Raw genomic sequence first — 14,150 nt, 5'->3', positions numbered from 1 at the left:
AATTAGCACCCTAGGAAATTTCTGTGGATTTACCACTTAGAACACACTTTAGGGTTATTGGTGAGAGGGATTTAGATAATTATATATGTTCCTGAAATGCTCCCTTTGGGTTGAGCTCTTTAGATATAACTAGAATAATGATAAACTATAATGGTGAAAAGAACTTGATAAACATTTCATTGAGATTTGATTGCAGCATGACATAAATACTCAACCTAAAAGGCACATATGAATAACACAGTTAGTTTGCAAGATTGTAGTATCTTTGAAAGCAGAATTGTTTATTACTAAGGTTTATATCTCCAGGGTATAGCACAGTACTTTGCACATAGTAGGGCTTTAGAAGATACTGGTGTTAGTTAACCTGAATAGAAATTAAAAATAATCCTAAACATGTAGGCTGTGCATTCTTCTGTTCTTTAAATCCCTGCATTCAACAAGCAGAGATATAAACTGAATAAAGACTATTTTATGCATCTATATTTAGTTTTCAAATGTTTGTGGAAGGTATTGTGATTAATACAAAAAGCATAATTTAGGAGCATTAATGTAGTGTTAGCAAGCATTTCCAAAAAGAAAAACAATATGATCAGGCTATGGGCACATTCCCAAATCATGGAGAACAAATTATATGCTGTTATGTTATCATATAACATATACTCCTATACGTATCATAGAATATGCAATCATAGAGACAAAATAAGAATAAGGAAACAGAGCAACTCCAAGAAACTCAGTGGTTTAAGTGCACCTTGAAAAATCCCACTTTCCTAAACTCAAATGCACACGAAACAATAAAAATCAGAGAATGCTTCACCTGCACTGAAATCAGGAAACAACTCTGGCATCATACTACCAGCCTCTAAGACTTTCTTCTAGATATCAAACAGTTAGGATAAATTGAAAGAAGATGCCAGGAATACTCCCAACTCCCCGTTGCAAAGGTGCAAAGGACGTACCAAGTTGTAGGCAGTTAGTGGAGGGCATTTGGAATAACCTCGCTCATCTCCTTCGGCTTAGTATACAAGAGCTCTTTTTTGTTCTTTGAATGATCATTCCTTTAGAACCTCCTGGCTTGTTTCAGGGATGTTTCTGAGAGTATTAATTATAGGTTTTTTGACCTTGTCCTCATGTCAAGAATCTTCCTGGTTCAACCTCAATAGCTTAGCATTCTCTTGGTGTGGAAAAGGCAGGAAGCGTTCCACGTGGGTCCTGCTCCCTCAGCTGCCGTAGACTATAGTAGGACATAAGGGAGAGGTTCTCTTGCTGTTGACAAAATACAACTGGGCAAAGTATATGCACTCAGCGTTTTCAGGCGTGGGACGACAGACAAAGCAAGACTGTGAGCCCCACAATCACCCCAGAGTGCCGTTTAGGCTTAATTTGCTGACCATGGCATAGAGATCTGGAGTCTAACCGGAGCACAGTGGTCCCACTGAGCCGAGGAGGCAGAGGGCACAGTCTGACATTGCCAGCGTGTCTAAAATGTTTGAAGCAGAGCACCAGTGATAGAGAGAGAAGGGGCAGAAATATATGGAGATTCCCTGTGACTCCTGGACCAAGGGCCATGCTTGCATGGAGAACCTTCTTTTTTTTTTTTTTTTTAAATATAAATCTGATTCTTTTTTTTAAAATTAATTAATTAATTAATTAATTAATTAATTTTTGGCTGTGTTGGGTCTTCGTTTCTGTGCGCGGGCTTTCTCTAGTTGTGCCGAGCGGGGGCCACTCTTCATCACGGTGCGTGGGCCTCTCACTGTCGCGGCCTCTCTTGTTGCGGAACACAGGCTCCAGACGCGCAGGCTCAGTAGTTGTGGCTCACTGGCCTAGTCGCTCCGCGGCATGTGGGATCTTCCCAGACCAGGGCTCGAACCCGTGTTCCCTGCATTGGCAGGCAGACTCTCAACCACTGTGCCACCAGGGAAGCCCCAGAGAACCTTCTTGAGATTAACCACAAAGAGGCTGTTATGGCATCAGAGATACTAGTGGTCAACGTTGGTGTTCATGCCCAGCTAGAGGGGAAAAACCTCCTAACACCCCATGAACTCATTTTGCAGAGACAACAGAAAACTGTACCTTAGGAATAAAGACCACACCCTAGAGTAAGGTCTACTCTAGACATGCTTTGAAAAAACTCTAAAACCAAGTCTGGACAAAACCATAGGAAAAACAGAATTTGGCGGTTGGGTCCTGCTTCTTAAAAGGGCTTGGAAAACATCTTGGGCTTTTCACAAATCTGTCCTTAAATTGTAAAACCAAGTCAACACAATTTCAAGGTGCTTAGCAAGTAATTGATGCGTCTATTAGAGGAAAAGTCAACAGTCTTCAAAGGACAATAATAGAATATAGAGTCTCTACAAGGATTTATTCACCATATTGTTATTATTGTTGTTTTAACTGGTTGTCCTTTAAGAAACCACTGTGATAGGCTGCATGATAACCTTTCCAAAATGTCCTCATCCTAATCCCCAGAACCTGTAAACATGTTACATGCCATAGTAAAATGGACTTTGCAGACGTGATTCCATTACAAACTTTGAGATAAGGAGATTATCCTGAATTGCCTGCAGAATTGCAAAAGTTACAATAAAAAAGAAGGCAAGAGAATCAGAGTCAGAGAGAGGAGATATTCAGGTAAAAGCACAGGTCAGAGAGATTTGAAGATGATACGCTGTTGGCTTTGAAGAGGGAAGAGGGGCCATGAGCCAAGGAATGCGGGTAGCTTATAGAAGACAGAAAACACAAGGAAATGGCTTCCCCTCTGGAGTTTCCAGAAGTAAGGCAGGACTGCCAGCTCTTTGACATTAGCCCAGTGAAACTGGTTTCAGACTTCTGACCTCTGAAAGGGAGTAGGTTTGTGTGGCCTGAAACCACTAAATTTGTGGTAACTGTTATAGCATTCAGAGGAAAGTAATACAAGCCAGACGCTGGACTTAATAGACAAAGATGTTAAAGCAGCTATTTAAATATGTTCAAAGAGTTAAAGGAAAAAATGATTTATTTAGTGAATAAGAGAGTAGCCGAACTTCAGAGAGCAGTGGAGATAAATAGAAATTTGACAATTGACAAGTAAAACAACTAAAGAAAAACCTCTCAGGGAAGCCTCTTTGATTCTTTCACATGCAATTTCTGTCATTCAGTCAAAATTAATAGATATGCAAAGGAGACAGGATCATGTGACCAATAAATATGAGGAAGATGGCAGTCAATGGAAGCAGACCTGAAGGTTATCCAGATATGGAAAGATGAGGACTTTAAAATAACTATGATTATTCAGTTCTAGAAAATATTGGAAAAGGTGGACAAAATAGATTAAAAGACAAAGAAATTCACTGACATGGTAGAATTAATAAAGAGAACCAAATGTACATCCTATAAATGAAAAAAAAATGCAATATCTGATACTAGGAATTCAATGGATAGGCTTAGTAGCAAACTGCATACAGTACAAGGCAGGATCCATAGAAAATTTTCAGATAAAAGCACAGAAAAGAAAATAGAATTAAAAAAAAAAAAGATCAGTGCGTATTATGATTTAATTTCTTCCTGGGAACTCAGTAACACAAGGGGCTCTCACCCTTCAGGCATTTTTATGTTGTTATTCTTCTATCACTTGATATCATTTGGGCTAATCTAATATCTAATATCAGGTAGATTATATTGAGTGATGTTGCTGGGTAAAATTTAAGAATAAAATTAGAACAGGAAATGAAGTTTGACCCCAAATGTTACGTGGCCTTGTAGTTATTAATGTCTTGTTCTACTCCTTCTCAGAACCTCTGGGGGAAAACCAAAATGGCCTGCACTGGCCCAAGAGGACACACAAAGGCACTCAGGTGGGTATGGAGGAGAAGCCTGGCAGCAGCAAGCAAGCTCCTCTGATGACCTCCTTCCCCAAGGGGGCAGCTCCAACCCTGTAGATCACAGGCATGGCTGTCAACCCCAAAGAGTTAAAGAACAAAACTTTGCCTCATATTAAAAGGCAATTCTGTTGAAATTTCTGTCAACACTTACACTCTCATGGAGGAAACAATGGAGAGGCAACTTCCATATCTCTTTCTATCCCTTCCTTGTGTCTTCCCAAAGGTGAAGGAGTAGCTAAACCTGATCAGTGGCAGCTATGTTCAGAGTGGAAGGGGTAAAGGTAGTTGACGAGTCAAAGATCTTTACAGAAAAGCCATGACTAACAAAAGCAGAAGAATGTTAGAACTTTCAAAGTCACCATTGTGAAAAGCCTGGTGTATCATGGCAACAATAAGCAACGACTGGAAAACTATGAAAGCAAAAAAGGCTGGAGAATCTGATGACAGAGGGAGGGAGGGAGGAACTAATCTGTATCTAATCTAACCTCTAGCTCTGCCTTCCAAGTTACAGCAAATACAAGGTGTGAAGGATCATGATAAACACCTAAATGGAATTCAAACAGCCACACCCACAGTGTGGAAAACTTCACAGGGCAAACAGCTTGATTTCTTCAGTAAATAAACAGTGATACATAAAGGGAGGGGTAATTCTAATAGATTAAAAGAAATTTAACAGACATATCAACCAAATGTAATACATAGACCTTGTTTGGATCCTGATTTCAGAAAAAAAAAAAAAAAGCAACTGTAAAAGGCACTTCTGAGGCAACCAGTGGAAAGAAAATATGGATTAGATATTAAATAATGTGAAGGAACCATTTTTTATTTTGTTTTGGTTTTGTATGTTTTGAAAGAGATCAATGTTGAAGCATTTATTGGTGAAACTACTATGTTTTCTAGGATTTACTTTTGAATATTCTAGAAAAAACTGTGGGAAGGGATAGAGGAAACAAGACTGGTAAGATGTTGATTATTGATGAAATTAAGCCATGGGTATGTGAGGTCATTTGCTAATTTCTCTATTTTGTGATTATTTGAAAATTTCCATGATATAAAGTTAAAAACGAAGTGGGGGCATTACTGTCTCCCAAGTTCAGAGCAGGTGTGTCTGGGTTCCCCACCCTCAGGTTCAGGGAACCTGACTTGCTTCTAGTTCCTAGGCTGTGAGCAGACCAGACAGCTCCCTCTCTGGCAGACAGTCAGAGCTCTGCTCTTTTGTTCTCGTACTTTCTCTGCCTACACCTGGGACAACTGGGCAAAGGGCGTTCAGGTCCCACTCTATTCTCAGAAGTATCATCAATCTCTTTTTTGGCCTCAGTTCCAAACTGCATCCTCCAGAACAATTAGCCCAAAAGTCTTTACTTTGGAAAAGAAAACTGACCCTTTGAATCTAATTTAGCTTGGAGCTTTGTGATTGTATTCTAACAGCAGAACCCAGGAGGGCAGACAGACACCTGCACCTGACCCATGAGTGCAGGGAACCAGTCAGATAAGAGAATGACAGAACTGCTGAGTCAGGGGAGGGTATTCTGAGGATAAAGGAAAATGATGCATGTTCCCAAGCTAAGGTCAACTATCCAGGGTAATAGAAACGTTAAAAATTTGAGAAAGTGGGATTGAGTGTTGGAGCAAGTCCTAAGAGAGCATAATAAGGACCTAAGACACGGTGGAAAGAATCACAACTCCTGAAGTCCGCACGCCTAGAGCCCGTGCTCCGCAACAAGAGAAGCCACCGCAGTGAGAAGCCCGCGCACCGCAACGAAGAGCAGCCCCCGCTCGCCGCAACTAGAGAAAGCCCGCGCGCAGCAACGAAGACCCAAGGCAGCCGAAAATAAATAAATAATAAAATATATTCTTAAAAAAAAAAGAAAGAGAGATGATTTGTTGGTCTGTAAACTGGAGGGAAGAAGGAAAAGGATACAAGAATCTACAGCGACAAGTTGAGATTGGGATGAAGGAGATTGACGTGGCTTTTCTCTGGTGGGTGAAATCTTTGGAATAAGAAAGAGAGAGAGGGAGAGAGAGAAAGGAAAGGGCTAGAATAAAAACAGTGGTATTACTATAAAGGCTATTCTGGCCACGCTTTGGTGATGGCCCAGGAGCTGAGCTGCGCATCAGAGGTGTGGGTGTGGGGAGGAGAGCTACCCAGCTTCTCCGTTCCAAGTGGAATTTTGAACGCAATTCCACACTGTGCATCTGCGCAGAGGGGCAAGTTGGGCCCTCTAGTGAAAGAGCTCATTCCAAATGCTATAAAAAAGCCCAGGATAGGACTCCGTGCTTCTACTGTCCAGGGCCTGGGTTCAATCCCTGGTCAGGGAACTAAGATCCCACAGGCCTCGCATTGCGGCCAAAAAGAAAAAAGAAAAGAAAGCCTAGGAAAAGATGGCTCAGAAGGCAGTGGGTAGAGAGAACACCATCATCCAGAGAAGTTCATTCTCAGAGCCGCTGGCTTTCCTCTTTCTCCTCCACACGCCTGCAGTCTCCTGACAAGCATCCTAACTTAGGTCTAAGTCAGATGTTAAGTCCTAGAAAAGCGTGAAAATCATGGAGAGTTCTTATGGTACCCTTTTCTTTGTTTCAATCATCTATTCCGACCTTATTCCATAACTGATTCTTAAAATTATTTTTGTTCTGTAAACATGGAGAACATAAGCTTCCAGTAAGTATAATAGCGGTAAAGCTACATTTTCAGAGAAAACTATTACCAGCCTATTCAGTGATTTTAGATTAGTTTATTAATTGTATCAACATATTTACCAGGGTTTTGAATATCCAGAGTAGGCATTTTCTCAAATATTTACATTTAATGATAATTAAATACACACAATTCAAAAATAGCTCTAGCTGTTATAATAGAGAACATATTTTCAAGAGAGGCACAAAAGAGAAGGTATCTAAAGAGAATTAGTGTTTCCTGGAATATTTTCCCACAGAAATCAAAACAATGTTAGATTTTATTTAATACCCAATAAGTACATGAAAAGTACTTCTGTTCCCCTAAAAGTGCTCCTTCCTTCCCCAGGACACGTTGATAATTACTAGTACAACTTGATCATTTTTATAAATTCAACAACAATTTTTAAAATGATCTACAACAATAAAGACGTAATTCCCCTATTTGGGAATAATGTATGGACATCAATTATGTCCATACATAATTATGTATGCACAGCTATTTGTATGGACATCTTTGAATGGTCTCAAGGGTATTGTACTGGCTTGCTTTCATCTACACAACTGACTAAAAAGCCTAGTGAAAAACACAGTTTAATAATCTCAAAGCAAAGTTTGAAAAAAAAATTAAAGATATGGAATTTTTTAAAAAGCAAATATTGAAAAATATACAAATAATGCCTTGAGGAGCGTAGGGCCTCAATACAAATAGACCTGCGTATAAAGAAGCAAGAAGAAGAAAGAAAAGAAAAAAAAAAGAAGCAAGAAACTGTCAATGAAAAGATTGGCTTTCTCTTGTTGTGGCATTAAATACTGAGAGATTTAGGGCAAGTAGGTGAACATCAATTAATATATATATATATATATATATATATATACACACTATATATAATTTTATAAATGTATATATATAAAGTTGGTGAGACTGGATTTCCTCCCAGAGGGCCTTGAGTTCCCAGAGGTCCAATTCTGCACCTGGATACTTTACTGATACGCACGTATCCCATTCTTACACCTACCCAAGGGAGGCTCTCGGTAGACAGGTTGCAAGGACCTCGCAGCAGCCCTGGCTCTGACACATCATCACCTGAGTGCACAACATGTACCAAGAGTTCCACCGAGGGAGATAGTCTGGACTTCTTAGAAGTTACAGGTAAAATATCAGCATTTCTTTTTTGGCTGAGTATGCGAAACGCTTCAAGGGTTGTTTGAGTGACTGACTTTCTTTCCTTGCTCTAGGTCCCCGCCTGCTTTGCATCTCACCATCGAGCAGACGGCCTGCTGGAAGTTGTTGCTGACCACCACATACAGTAACAGGTTGCCAAAGGTGTTCAGGGCAGCCAGTGGTCTAGAAACGATGTACGCCTCATGGATCTGATTCTCAATGGAGCAGCTGATGGAAAGCAGGCGAGATTCAATCCGAATGACCCTCAAGATATGGAAAGGCAGAAAGCATATATAAAACACGAGGAGCAGCAAAATGGTTAGTCTTCGAGCTTTCTGCTTAAGGCAGCTGTGCGTCTGCGGTCCTTGTGTTAGGGTGTAGATAATCATCGTATAGCAAAGCGTCACGATCACCAAGGGGAGGCAGAAGGTGGTCGCGGTCAAAATTAGATTGTACCATTTGATGGTCGTGAGGTCATCTGAACTGGTGAGGTCAAGGCAGGCGGATCTGTTGGTCCTGGTGGTTGATGTGATCAGAAAGGTTATGGGAATGACGGCCACCAGTGAAATGATCCACACCACCCCACAGGCCACCACGGCCCATCGAGTTTTATGGATGGAAAAGCAGCTCATCGGGTGAATAATGACAAAGTAGCGGAAGATGCTGAAACAGGTGAGAAACAGGATGCTGCTATACAGGTTAAAGTGGAAGCCGAAGCGGATAAACTTGCACATGAAATCCCCAAAGATCCAGTTTTCTCCGCTGGCGTAGTAGTGAATCAGGAAAGGCAGGCTGGTGAGGTACAGCAGGTCCGTGCAGGCCAGGTTCAGCATGATGATGGTGCTGCTTCTCCAGGGCCGCATCTTGAAGATGTACGTGGAAATTGCTACTGCGTTCCCAGGAAAGCCCACCAGGAAGATTATGCTATAAATAACAGGGAGGTAGTGCGTCTTGAGTGGGATCTTTTCATCAGTGCAATTTCCAAGAGCAGCTGCATAATTGGGGAAATCAGAAGCATTTGCAAAATCATCTAGTGGCTCATTCATGGTTGTCTCCTTTCATTTTGCAAGAAAACAAGAGAGTGCAGTTTGGCGAGAGAGAGTAACTCACTGCTAAAGGAAAAGAGAAAACATTAATGGTAGGGTAATGAAAACAATGATCCACTTTTCAATGAAAATTGCTCTAACAGCCTGAATTTGCCACTTTTTCTCTTTAATCTCCAAAGAGACCCTGCGGAAGAAATTGAATTTCAAAGAAAATGACTGTAAGGCAAGTTACTAAAGACATCTAACAATAATATAAAAGTTAAATACCATGAGAAGTAAAATGAAGGACTGGGGTGGAAAACCCCACATTGTAGCTGTAGAAGACGACTTGGCCAGGCTGCTGTTGAGGTATGCCCTAGAGTGTCACCATTAGAGACTTAACCACAGCAAGATCCGCCACTAATCACGCGTGAGGCACTTCACCAATGTGTTACCTCTAAACTTGACAAAACGCTGAGAACATTTCTTATTATCTCTATTTTACAGAAGAGACTAAAACTGCGACCTGTTCCTGGTAACACATCTAGTGGCACAGCTGGGATTTGAACCTGTGTTTGTCTGACTTAGAACCCATTCTCTTTCCAAACTGCCTCGCTGTGCTGCCTCTCAATCTGGATGACCCTAAATGAGGGATGCCATGGGAAGTGCAAAGGCATGACGAGACTGAATACCAGACATTTCTAAAATGTAGATTTCATGCATTCCAACATTATATGTCTGGTAGATTTCATTTTCAAATTTCAGCTCTTCCAACCCATTTTAACAGCTAACATAACTTGCTCATGTTGTGAGGGGTGTGTTTGCAGGGGGAGGTGGAACAACAGCTTCATGCAGTGTTAAGAGCTAGGGTGCTATTGCCAGAGGCCCTGACCTTGACTCTGCTTGGCCAAAGAGTAGTTGTGTGTCCCTAAGCAAGTTGCTTACGCTCTCCAGGGCTGAGAGGAGTGGGATTTTAACCTTTCTTCTTCTTGCTTATCAGTGTTTTCTAAAATTTTGACTGTGAATTTCTGCATGAAGATCATTTAAAAGAAGAATTACTTACAATTAGGTTATTATTCGGATGTAAATGCTGTTGGTAAAATGCATCCACTTACATATTTATGGAGCGCCCACTGTGTATTAATTAGGCACTCTGCCAGGTCCTACAGATACCAAATGAATAACATGCACAGATGTACAAGCCACTATCTCAGTCTACTCGGGGAGATGGACAGAGAAATTATTTTAACAAAATACAACCCTACCTCATGGAACTGTCAATATATCAAAAAAAAAAAAAAAAAGACACGAAAAACACTTGGAACACTACTGGGCACATAATAAGTGCTCGATAAATGTCAGGTGTTAATCACTAAGTCCTTTGATAGATGAATAGTACAAGGCTACTGGTATTACAAAGAAGGGAGGGAACAGCTACCTAGAGAATAGGAGAGGGCACTAAAGGAACATCATTTAGGAGGGAACATTTAATCTGAAACTAGCAAGAAGAGAGGAAAGGCCTTCCAGGCAAAGGGAATAACATGTGCAAAGGCACTGAGGTGTGACAGAGTTCAAGAGGTTTCAAGAGAGATCTCAGAATGCATTTAAACATTTATTACTTGTATTCTGAATGAATTGGGGAAAGAATGGTTCAGGGATAGGAAGCCTGCCAGGCACTGAGGTGTGACAGAGTCCGAGAGGGCAGCTGTCAGGATCCACACGTGAGAGGCCAGTGCTCGCTGGGACCACGTATTACCAATCAAAAGAGAATGTTTCTCTCCTGGTTCAGTTAATTTACTCTCACTGGTATTGCTATTTGTAGAACTACCACAGACTCAGAACTAGGGGTGACAGGAGACAGGCACTGCTGACCAGCAAGGGTGCTGTGAAACCAGGAAACCACAGTGGACAGCTCTTCCCTTGGCCAAAAGCCATAATGGGCTTATGCATGGATAGAAGGCAGTCATTTAAACCCAAAAGAAAATGGTCAGGGTCAGGGAGCCACTGAAGTAGCACTTTCTGAAGTCTGTTCTTAGCAAGTCAAGATTCAAGACTGCTTATCTGCCAGCTCCTTGAAAGCAGAAGCATGAAGTCACCTCGTACCCCAGGGGCCGACACACATATTTATTGTGTGGGCCTCAATAAATATTGTTGAATAAAAGAATCACGACTAACATCAGCAAAATTTATCTTGTGCCGAAAAGCTAGTAAAGCAGCAATGGTTATTCAAAAATAAAAGTTTGATTCTTTAATGGATTTTAAACTAAGGTGCAAAATTAATTTCTGTTATTGCAAATAAACCCCTGCCATGTTATGGGGCCATTTTAAACCATAATCATATCAGGAAAAGGCAGGCTGTAGGTAGAAACAACCACCTTATTGTTTTGAAAAACAACAGTGCAGCTTGGGATTTATTGAACAATGCCTGACCAATTGTAAGGGTGCAGGGGTTGACTAAGAAGTGTCACCCCTCTCCCCTAAACCTCACTAAAAGAATGGTTTGAGTTTACAAAATATGTGTGAAGTTAAGAACAGGAGACAAAAACTGGTCAGGGCTGTGAGCGAAGTAGAATGAGGCAGTTTCTTTCCTCGACAGTTCCAGAGTCCTGTGCAATTCACTGCTGCCACCAGAGCACCGGATGGCCACAAAGGCACCATTTCTATTCAAAGGACATTGTGGAATGATGTGGTGTATTCCCTACTGTGGATCTCAGTCACAGGGTGGTTACAGACCACTGAGGACTACCGGACTCTGTATAAACTAGAAAGAATGATCTATTAAGCTTCAACATAACCAGATGGATATGTTTGAACTAAACTAGATGCCACACAAATAAAAGCAAGCACCAAAGATCTGGGAATTTTTTATGATGGGAAAAAACCTCCATAATTTTAGCCTCTACTCTTTTCTCTGAAATTTGGAAGAGATTGGGAGTGTTTGAGGCTAGCTGCAGGATGTCAGTGTTTGGGGAATGCACAGCTCAGGACCGTTATCCTAAGGCCAGCCTGCATATGAACCTCACAGACTGGGATTGCAAGCTTCTGCGGATAAAGAAGGCAGGACAGGACGTGGTATCTACTCAGGGTGCAGCATAAGCTACTTTGTGTCCATAGAGGATTCTTGCCCACTTGGTGGGAACAAGTCAGGTGGGATTAATGAAGCAATGTGGTTTTCCTAGGGTATCTGATAATCTTGTAATAAACTCCTTATCCAACAGCCCCCGACTCCTCTGCAGCTCCCCCTGCCACACCCTGGTTTCTTATGGTGCTGAAAACCCAAGGCTAAGTTGACACCCATTCTCTCCTCCTTTTCCCAAATTTCCAGTGGACCAGGGAGGGATAAACTTGGAGCACTGCTCCTCTCACCCTCCCTCAGAGGCCTTGGAAACCCCACAGCTAGGGTTGCATGTGGTTACCAAGAAGAACCTTGGAGAGACCTTTCATTCACAAAGATTCATCTTGGTTTCCTCATCTACATATTTGTAAACTAATTTAATTTCGTACTTGTGGAAAGCAGACCAGTTCTCAGCCCAGACACACTTGTGAAGAGGGTGAATGTTGTCCTCCCTGGACACTGAAGGACCCCTCTCCCCAACTCTTCCCTCAGACCCAAATTTCAAATAAGAATCTGCAACTCAGGTACCCCGACGACCCTTAGGACCTGCCACATTGATGGGGCCCAAAGGTATGATTTTAGCTCTTTGATCTTTGATATTCTCCAATCAAATAAAATCTATGGAAATGCACACACAGACACACAAAAGTTTTACATCCAATTTGGAGGTTTAGAGACAATCCTAAACTTGTTCGCTTAATCTATAGCAAAGAAACAAAACAAGATATAATAAAGGCATTTCAGGGGAAAATGTTTTGTTGGTGTGCTTGCTGAGGGGTTTGTGGGGCGGCGTCTTTGGGCTTTGCTAACACCATAAAGCCCAGAAGCATACAGTGTGACTAAGTACGCATCCGGAGGGCGGAATCAATCGATGTCAGAGATGAACTCTCTGCCCCCAAAGTCCCCACGCTTGGTCGTGAAAAAGGTAGGAGAAATCCATAGTCTGGAACTTCTCCAGGCCTCCCTGAGACAAATCTCTGGCCATTCTAGGCTTTTATTTTGCCCACATGAGCCCCTGCCCCCTGCCAGGATGCGGGGTTGCTACTGCTGCCCCGAGATAAGAAGTTGGGGACCTGGGGCTCTGGCCTTCGCCTGGTCCTGCAGCAGAGACGTGCCGGGGGGGCTCTGTTCCCACTGGCTCAGGGCGTCCCGCAACCTGGGTCCCCGCTCCCGGATCAGCGCAGGTCCCCCGTACCCGGCTCCCTCCCGCCCGCGGGGCCCGCTCCCCCCCGGATCGCGGCTCACCTGGCACCCCAGGCGCGGCCGCCGTGCGCCCCGAGTGGCCGTCGGAGCGCGGCTGCGCCCCGGCGGCGGGACAGTCGGAGCAGAGGCCCGCGCGCCGCCCCCGCCCCTCCCACCGCTCGGAGCCCACGCAGCAGGTGCGCCCCGGTCCCGCCCAGCAGGCAGGGGCCAGCGTCCTCCCTCGCCCACTTTCATGGCCAGCAGAGTGACAGCAGTTTCCTCTCCCGGGGATCGCTGGACATCATGTCTGTTTTGCGCGAAACTGCCCAAAGGGAGTATTCGCAGAGGAGCAAACACAGCCTGGCAGGAGGGGCTCTTGCACCAGGGCAGCTGCGGTCCTGGGTCCTGTCGTCTGGGTCCAGAACTATCACCTGCTTGCCCACAGTTCACGGCCTTTCATTTAGTATGGGGTGGAAGCAACTTAAATTCCGGCTCTCTAAATTGAAGACCTCCGCCAGAGGGTCTTTTCACTGTATGCAATTACAGGCCTGCCCCCCACAGCTCAGCAAAGTGGTGTAAAAATAGTTTGTAACTGTGTGGGGAGAGCACCTGTCGGAATCTCCAGATCTAGGACGCAGCCCTCTTGCCATAACCTGAGAACAGCATTTTCCCTTCTCTGAAACTCGGCTACACCATCCAAGAGAACCGGGGTCTGAATCATTGGATCCTGAGGTCCCTGACGGCATCAGAGACAAGTTTTCTGTATTGCCTGATGGGGACGCGTGGAGAAAGCCCCCTCTCCACTCCACCGTGAATGGGCACTGAATGCCCCTTTTGCACTATCATGTTGATGGGCAACCAGTCCAACCTCTGGGCGTGCCAGCCTGCAGGAGCAAGAATGTTAAACTAGGCATCCCAGAGCCCAAGTGAGAAGATCCTCCCTTGCTGATGGTTGGGACAGCACTATATTAGGTATTTTTATTAGTATGCTTATCATTATTTGAGTCCCAGCCTCTCCCAGGAAATATTTTGCATCAGAGAAAAATTATTCTCCAATTTTACTATTTCTAATCACTTCCTCAATTCCTCATGTGGAATTATTTGATCCTATTTATTTCCAATCCATC

General features: G+C 43.1%; 1 long non-coding RNA gene across 1 annotated transcript in view; it reads left to right on the top strand.

The window, feature by feature from the left end:
• The window catches only part of LOC130705615 (uncharacterized), a 41,768-nt gene extending 31,954 nt beyond the window's left edge, over positions 1–9,814 (top strand). Inside the window, exons 3-4 of the long non-coding RNA XR_009005934.1 lie at positions 3,775–3,836; positions 7,776–9,814. This is a non-coding gene — a long non-coding RNA (uncharacterized LOC130705615). The remainder of the gene's footprint in view (positions 1–3,774; positions 3,837–7,775) is intronic.
• The last annotated feature ends 4,336 nt before the right edge of the window (positions 9,815–14,150 follow it).

The sequence above is a fragment of the Balaenoptera acutorostrata genome, chromosome 18 (genome assembly GCF_949987535.1).
Source record: "Balaenoptera acutorostrata chromosome 18, mBalAcu1.1, whole genome shotgun sequence".
NCBI classification, from domain to species: domain Eukaryota; kingdom Metazoa; phylum Chordata; class Mammalia; order Artiodactyla; family Balaenopteridae; genus Balaenoptera; species Balaenoptera acutorostrata.
This window is presented reverse-complemented; position numbering and strand designations above follow the sequence as displayed.